This window comes from Atta cephalotes (genome assembly GCF_000143395.1).
Source record: "Atta cephalotes unplaced genomic scaffold scaffold00009, whole genome shotgun sequence".
NCBI classification, from domain to species: domain Eukaryota; kingdom Metazoa; phylum Arthropoda; class Insecta; order Hymenoptera; family Formicidae; genus Atta; species Atta cephalotes.
In genome coordinates this window covers 5416457-5425816 of record NW_012130073.1, presented here as the reverse complement: position 1 = coordinate 5425816, position 9360 = coordinate 5416457, and the positions used below count along the sequence as shown (strand labels likewise).

General features: G+C 33.7%; 1 protein-coding gene across 1 annotated transcript in view; it reads left to right on the top strand.

The window, feature by feature from the left end:
* The window catches only part of LOC105627578 (platelet endothelial cell adhesion molecule-like), a 159411-nt gene that overhangs the window by 112674 nt on the left and 37377 nt on the right, over positions 1 to 9360 (top strand). The window lies entirely within an intron of this gene.

Genomic DNA, 9360 nt, shown 5'->3' with positions numbered 1-9360 from the left:
ATATATATATATAAGAATTTTTTAACAATTTTTTTGTATACTTGTAAAAATGATGAAAATGAACTTGGAACACGAACGATTCATCGAATATAGTAAAGGGTCTAAAAATCGTCATATGTATTAAGAGTTAAAACGCGCATAAGTATCTTAAGAGAACAGTATAAATTATTTGTTTATTATCAAACGAATTATCCTATGTAACAATTAATTTCAGGAAATATAATATAATTTTTTATCTGATTTAACGATCAGTTTTAATACTTCAATATACTTACGTAGGCATTGCATCTTATTCATTGGATATGAAATTAGCCAAGTGTGAAAAAAAATGCAAACCATTAAAATGTATACGTTATAAAAATACTTCAAGTCATGGTGATTCTTCCTTCTTTTTTTCAAACGGTCCATTTAACAGCTGCATTCATTTTTACTTCATACCACTCAATCGGAATCCGCTTTTCTCACATCTTCTTGCTTGAAATGGGTCCTTTTATAAAAATTGTTAAATCGAAGACTATTTGCTCTTACCACCCCATGAAACTCGTAAGCTTCATTGAAAGTGCACAGGATTTCGATATCGATTTTCAATTTACGGAATGTATGTGTCTACATAGCGGCTATTATCATCGTCGCCAATGTTTATTGTAGTAGGAAACTCCTCTAACCGTTCAGAAAGGAGATCATTTTCGCACGTTACTATTTTCCCTTTATCACCGAAATCACGCGTCTGAAATGGGTTCCATTTATTACCGGCTTTTAACTGATGTGCATGGAATTTGCATAGCCCTACTGCAAAGGCACATTTTAGAGCTCAATTTAGTTGGAAATAATTTTGGGGCAAGAACGTTGAGGAATTCTGACGAGCTCTATGAAGAGGCACATTGACAGACATTAAAGGTTAAGCAAATCCTTTGTTCCGCGAATATGCACAGTAATATGCGTATCGTCTATTTTGGCAATTCAATTCTTATACCGAGATTGAAGTCCTGTATGAAATTAGAGTATGAATGATTGCCTTACCCTCTCCTCTCTTCCGAACGCTCGTGCGACATCGTCTTCGAGGGTAAAAGGTTTTATCAAACGCGTCTGCGGGATAAGAGAATTTGAATAATCGGATAATCCGTGCAAAAGCCACCAGGAGCACCGAACGAAATACTAATAACTACGATACGAGCAAAAATGTTGTCGAGTAACTTTTGCCGAGCGAAACGCCGCGGCACGGGAACAGCCTCCGGCGATGCATTACCCATAATCTCCGGGGATGACGTCGCGAGGATCTCATTAGCCGATACAGCTAAATGTAAAATGAAAGTGCAGTCCAGGCTTGATCGCTCGCAGAAATCCAAAATTTACCATCGACTTTGATCGAGCAGAGTTTCGCCTCTGAATGTAACGTATCTTGTTTTGTTATGTTTTCCCGTTTTTAAATGATGCAAATATTTCTGTTCCGCCAGCACATTCCATTCTTAACTGTTGGCATTGTTGAATATTACTTAAGTAAGAAATGAAATAAAATTTTCAATTTTGACGAGATAATGTGAAAATTAGTTATCGAATATTTTACGATATTAATCATAATTATATAATTATATAATTATATAAATCAAGTTTCTGTGGAAAATTAGCAAATAAATATTTAATTAACTTAAAATAACGCTATTTATGTATCCTTACATCTAAGTATAAATTTGTTCAGTCAACATATATTTGTATCCAATCGAGATAATCAAAATGATAGCGAATCGTAAATTTCTTCGTAAAGTTGTAATGATATTATCTCTTGGATGTGCGGGGTGATCGTAAAAAGCCAGGAAAATACGAATCCGGAGAAATCAACCGCAGGTTTCATGGGACCTGGAAAATTAGTATCGCGTATATATATATATACAAGTGTGAGTAACGAAGGAGCAATGCCGACGAGAGCGGCGAGGGGTTGTAACGAATTGCCCAGGTCAGGAACAACCGGGTCGGTCTGCTGGGTTCTTACGGCTAACGTCTTGTCGAGAAACTCGTCGAATTTGCAGGGAACGTTTCTGAGAGCGTAGAAGATATCTTGTCGCGGAAACAACGGTTTCTTATAGCCGGGGCGTTGCCAGTACAAGTTTACTCGCGCCGGAAAAAGTAGTTTGTTCGGAGGAAAAACTTTTAGGTAGTTGATCTCTTGCTGAGAATCCTCTCTGATTTATCCTCCGATTTATTCGTCGAAAAACTTTTTAATTGTTATTTCAATAATTATTGTCGTATAACTTCAATATTTGCTAATAATACGTATTTACTATTTATTACTAAATAGATAATTACGCAAATACGTAACATTCGCATTATAGTACATGACAAATTTTATCTTTGCACTTTAATGTTATTACTAATCTTCTTAATGAAAAAGGATACACGAATTTCAGTTTTGCAGTGCACTTTTCATTTTGATAATATAGTTTTAAGAAATTAATTATATTATGAATAATTACGCGAAAAGAATGATTTTGCTCAAGTATCTAAAAATTTAGTTAGATACAGTCTGAAAATAATTTTGTCCACCATTAAAATAATAATGTACGAATCAAGCTTGATGAATAATGCTGCAAAAAATTTTGACATTCTAATAACTAATTTGAATAATTAATAATTATTTTGATGGTGCAACACAAAGATTATTCTCAGATCTGTATCTAATTAAATATTTAAATACGTTAACCACTCTTTCTATTAGTATTTATATAATGGGTACTTATCGAATTTTAATATTAATAAATAACTCATAAATGACTGTACGATTATAGAATTATAAAGATAATATAAGATATATTATAATATATATTATAATCTTTATATATATAAGAGTAGAGATAATGTTATAAAATTATAAAATGTTTGCTAATATGCAAAGTTATAATTTTTTTATGATAATATTATGTATATAAATTAAATATACATTAAAATATGTTTATTAATTATCAGGATACAATATTCTTGCATATATATTTATAGCACATAAAATGTGCAATGTATTTGCAATATCAATACGAGCATCCAATATGAATGTCAAGGTCATATTATCAGTAAAAAATATCTTGACTGCGAATGTAATAAAATGATAGATAAGACTCTTTTTTCCAATAAATGCATTCTAAATGTCAGCTGAATTTAAATGGAAAAGTGACTGTAATTGATATGCTGTTATATTTATTAATTTCCTGTTTTATACGATGTGACGCAAATATATAATATATACCAAAATATCTTCGATAATACGAAAATTGATCAATTACGTTTTTAATGACATGATATTGCAAAAGAAACAAACGGTTTAACTCTTTGTAATTGCGAATATTATTATCATTAAATGAAACACCGTAACACATTCGTATATCGCGTAAATCTCCTTTAATTGTACTAAGCATACTGAAAACGCTTAGAAACTTTTAATTGTAACAGTTCATGCAATGTACTCATATTTTATGGTAACTTTATTCCAGAGACATGGCATATATTCCTTCGCGGCCTGATATTCCTGAGGTTAATCTACGCAACGGCATTATCACAGGCACGAATAAATTTTGCGTAACTGACGCGCTCTTACGCAGATATCAATATGCAGTCGTTATCCTTTAATACCACATAGCCCGACATCGTAAGCGCCGCTAGATCACGTGCGATCTCGCTTATCCTATTGTACATTCGCGATATGCACGTATGAAGCAACGAGAATGCAATGTTCAGATATTCTCCGATCTATAAACTAATATAACTTCGGAAAGAGAAGAGGAGTAAATAAAAGAAGTACGAAGTATTTTTCTTGGTTACGTTCTACTTAACAACGTTCGCAACGTTCTTGGATTCATTTCATTCTTGTTTGGCAAATGTTTAACAAATATACTTGCGAGCGTTCTGAACGCCAAGTAAAATGAACTTGTTTAACTTATGTTATCACATTAATGACATTAATGATGCTTTCACTATGTTACACACGATATGATATATATTTTATATAATCTTATCACACAGGTTAAATGATTTTGAAATATTATTTGATAAAGGCAAATCAACTTGCTTGTGACTGGCATATTAATTTTTCATATTTTTGTTGAGTTTATAAGATCAGATTAGTTAGTCTTCTTCTTCAAGTTTTTATCCTGAATTATTTTGTCCTGATATTTTTACGATTTATAATAACGAATGAATTCTCGTTCCATGCTTTATTTTTACCACATCCTTCTCTTCTTCACTCTTCGTATCATCCATGCGAGATTTACACGGCCGTGAAGACACAACCTATCGGAATACCATGTATTTTTCGATAATATGGGCAGGATTTGTTATTTGAGTGAGATTTATTGTGGTTTTATACGTCGTTCGACATGTATAACTGCGCTGCCAAGCCTGGCAAATTACGACCTCTCTGAAATATCTGTTTGATGCTCATCATTTTTTGCGTTCTTTTTTGATTTCGTTTTTAATGAATTTGTCGGATAGATTTTCCGCAAAAGAAAAGGAAAAAAAGAAAGAGAGGAGAGATTAATGTTCGATCTTTCTGATTTTATCCCCGCAAATCAGTGCTTTAACTTTCAATTTAAATCTGGGTCTTGTTTGACGTGTTAATTCACGCTTTTACATTTACAATTGATAAAACGAGAAGCACTGATGTTGCTCAAAATGAAATGGTAGCGTTATAAAATAAATTGATAAATCAACTTTCAAGTAACATTTTGTTCTAAAATTACAGTTTGCAAAGAAATATTTAAATAACGTAGAAAAAATTTTGCATATAAATTAATAAATACGTACGCTTTTTAAAAAAACTTTAACTATACCATATAATTTGAAAGTATTATTTATTTAATTTAATCTTACTTCTTAGCATTATTTTATATTTATATGATTAAACATTTCTTGATTATATATTATACGTAATGAAAGAATCAACATCTTTTCAAGCTGCAATTTTGTTAATTTTTTCACGAAATTCATATCCGAATTCGTTCGATTATCGTGGAGCAGGTAGTTTGTTTGAGTATCGTGGCACATAATGCGAATAACGTTCTTTTTGTTATTCTTCGCTTAGTTTTACTCTCCAATAAGTTAAGAAAAGTCGCGCGACTTGCTGGCATCTTGACGGGAGCGTCGCTGAACTTACTCTACCACGACGAAACCGAGTTCGGGGTTACCTGTGCAAACAGAATCTTCGACATCGCCTCCCGCTGTGGCCTTAATCAACTTATAAACCACGATAACTTTTACCAATCAGAAACACATCCCGCGGGAAAGAAGATCGGAATCGCAGCTGTGTTGGGAGGGAAAGGAAGAGAGATAAAAACTCTTTATTGGATCGTAAGTCGCCATCTGAAGGTAAGCGAGCGTTGTCCGTGCACTTACGACTTCCCAGAGCGACGACGAGTATTTTCTTTCTCTTGTTCTGTAGGACGGAAGCGCGACCGTGTTGTTTTTGTAATCTCGCGAGGTATCCGATAGATATTGTAAAACAGGACAAGGAAGAACTTGAGGACACGTAGTAAAATAACCGCCAGTAACACCAGTGAAAACATTATCTTAAACAGCTGGCATGCGCAAGATGCTCATTCTCTCTTTCCCTTCAATTATGACCGATACTGCTTAGTAGCACTTTGGCGAACCATGATATTCGAACTCCATTAAACTAATCTTTAAGCTGCAAGTTCCTGAGCTGCAGCTATGACGGAATGTTTAATGAATCAAGAAGCACGGTTGTGTACTCAGAAGAGCTGAAGAGCTCTCGAGTGCTTATCATTAAGCCTTCTCTCTGTAAATAACGATATAGTTTTATTGAGTATCTTCTAAGAGATCATAAAAGAACATATGCAGATTGTTCGCGTGTTAAGTATGTCTCCACTTGCCTTAACACTGCACATTTTGTTCTTTCGTCTTGGTTGTTGGCCAACGCGATACTATTTTTGCATATATTTGAATATAATTCTGGCACTGCGAGAAACGACGAAATATTAAAAAGTAGCAATATCTTCTTGCTACAGCTTGATTTCTTCGCAGATTGTCACTGACAACTTGAATATTTTAAACTAAACTATCATGAACAACTATTAACAACTAATGTTGTTGTCATTCTAGCGCAATCGTATATTTAGGAGAGAATGGGGAAATTGTGAACACAGGGTAACCGCGAACGATATTATTGCGGTATATTAAAGTAGTGATATAACTTTTCATTTCTCGCATCCAGTAATAGCCCGATATACACTTACAATTGGTATCACACTTTAACACATGACCACAGAACGCAGCTTAAGATAAATAGTATTTTATGTTTTCAATTATTTTAATGTAAAAGAAAATCGAGGAATTATGAATACCAATTTGTGTAAAGGATATTTAAAGGATAAAAACTTTAAACTACAATTATAACATATATATATATATATATATATATATTATAATATATAAACTATAATTATAAACAAAACTGATTTGAATATTGAAACATAGTTCAATATGACAGCGAGTAATTTCGAACAAGGATTTGATTTTTTGTTCAAAATTATAATTTATATTGATAATATATGAATGTTAATTATTATAGTTTAAAGCTAAGTAACTGGAATATCTTTTGAATAAATTTCTTTCTTATTAATCGATAAATAATCGGCTTTACGGCTATTTAATTTTTCTTTTAGATGTTCGCAGTTTTCCCTCTCCTCTATCTCATTTATATATCTACAGATTTTTTCTTGTATTAAAAATTAATTGAATATCTATAACGAGAATATCTAAGAACGAAAAATGCACCTCTATTTCGCTTGATCGAAGATATTCTACCGTTGCCCAAATTTTGCGCGACACCATTGAATTTATTGCATCATAAACCATGACTCCATGTATCGCTTGCAATTGCTGTACGATGCTGTACGATGCATCAAAAGCTTGGTTCAAAGTCGGGGCATTTTGTTATCATTTACCATTGTAACACCTGCGTTCATATGAAATTACTGTAGGGCTCAATATATGAACTGTCAAAGATACGCATATATGTATTCAGCACATATATAAATATAACGGAATATAAATACCGCATTTTTAAATATTTTTTTTAAGAGTTTCGAGTCCTTATGAAATTAACTATTTTTTTAAATATATTAAATATTGTATCTTAAACTAATTGAAAATCTCACAAATATCATACGAAATATAGTAAAAGAGGTCAATATCGATATTCCGAACTTTACATAACAAAATTTAATCCGGCACGAGTCACGTTAAAATAGCATAACGAACATTCCTTTGGAACTTTATACTGAAAGCAACACAATGTTATACGTGATCACGAAGTATGATATTCCAACGGTACTTTCTCATTCTCCGCGGCAAATAGACAGGTGTCTAAATGTGATAACGGAAGGATTTACCGCGACGGAAGTACGTCCTTTATTTCCACTTCGGCTTCACCGGCCAGCACTGTCTACAATCACCACTTTCCCGCATGGCTTCGGTGTAATGAAATGCATCGCTCTTTGAGGGTATAATCCGATGCAGATTAAAACCCTAGCCTCCCATTCCTTCACCCCATCGCCGTGAAACAAATTGCAGCACAACGCTGCAGGAAAAGGTAAGAGCGTCGAAGCTAATCCAACACCAGACTCGTCACGGCTTTATATCGAGTAATAAACGAAGACGTCCTCGATAGGAACAACCCGAAACTCGTCGAAGCTGCATTTTTAACCCTTCACGGTTGGACATCGAGCACCACTCGACGCCGAGCCTTATTGTGAAGTCAGTTTTAAGGGGATTGATATTCGACACGATGGCACCAATATATTACAGTTTCTGTCTGCAACACACTTATTTTTATACAGAGTAGAGCGAGGTTATTTTATCAGTTCCAATTTTAAAGTAATATGAAAATTCAAGAAATACAAAAAATATCTTAGGATTTATCGTATAATTAAAGATAGTACCACTTTACTTTTTAATTTGAAAATTTACAACAGCAAAGAATATCTCTTTGCAATGATGTGCTTACAACAACATTATATCATGATTGACCCTTGAAAGCACAGGCACAACATTCAAACATTCAATATGTACTTCAGAAATGTTATTGCGAGAAATGGACGAAAAAGCTGCACTCTCCTCCATGATTTATTTATAAATCTATATCCGTTTCGAATTTTTCATATATGCAAACATCGGTTATTGATTGTTCTATATGACTGCATAATAAGGCAAAATGCTAAAAATGGCAGTGTATTACAGCAGCGTATTATGATTGAAACGAAACATTTTGCACGTTGTCTCATAATATCATCGCAGATTTCATTCGTAACGTATGACAGAAATGGAGAAATTGCGCGACAATTCAACCTTAGTCTTTCACTCGACCAAACCATTAACTTCTTCCCCGTGCTCTCGCGGTATCGCACTATCTCTCGCATCCACCGTTGCTCTTTCCCTCCATACACACGTACACAGATACACACGCCGGTCCCTATTCATTAAGTCTCGAGAACGTTCTCGCAATTTCTATAGGGTCGTCAGTAGACGTGTACACGACGTGCCGTTTGTTCTCCTCTGAAACTCGAGATGTCCTCCTCGGATAACACGATGAGACCGTAATGGCTAGTGCACACTGGTGCGATCACGACATGAAGAGATAAAGAGATAAAGAGAGAACGGAAGAGAAAACCGTCCGAAAAATAATAAAAGCCTACATCCGTGACCTACGACTACATTGACACGAACGATTGCGGGCCTTAACGCGAGGGCCATGGAACATTTTTTTTCTTTAAAAGACGTCGCGTCTCTTTTTATCTTTAGATGGAGATGAAGAGCATAAGAAGCTAAGTCTGAAATATCGAGATTTGCGTCATCTTATTCCATTATCACACGATAATTTATTCATTTTTTTTTTATTTAGTGTTATTTTTTTTTTATAAATTAGTGTAAGAGACTAAAACAATTCGAAAAATAATAAGAATAAAAATGAAATTCATTAAAATGAAGTTATCAAACTAATACAATAACATCGAATCCTTTTTTCATATACATGATATATGTTTGTATTTAGACGATATTTCAGTTTTACTTTATTTGTTTTACAATAAATTAATTCTTCTTTGATGAATTTTGTAAAAAAAAAATAAAAAATTATGCAGTATTTGTTTATAAATTAATTTTTTGCACATCAGTTATTATTTATTTGAATACCAAGCAAAAAGAATTTGACGGAGATGCACATGCAAAAATACCACATAGAGAGCATTTAGTTGACCGTCACTGCATTGTGTGTGTGTGTGTGTGTGTGTGTGTGTGTGTGTGTGTGTGTGTGTGTGTGTGTGTGTGTGTGTGTGTGTGTGTGTGTGTGTGTGTGTGTGTGTG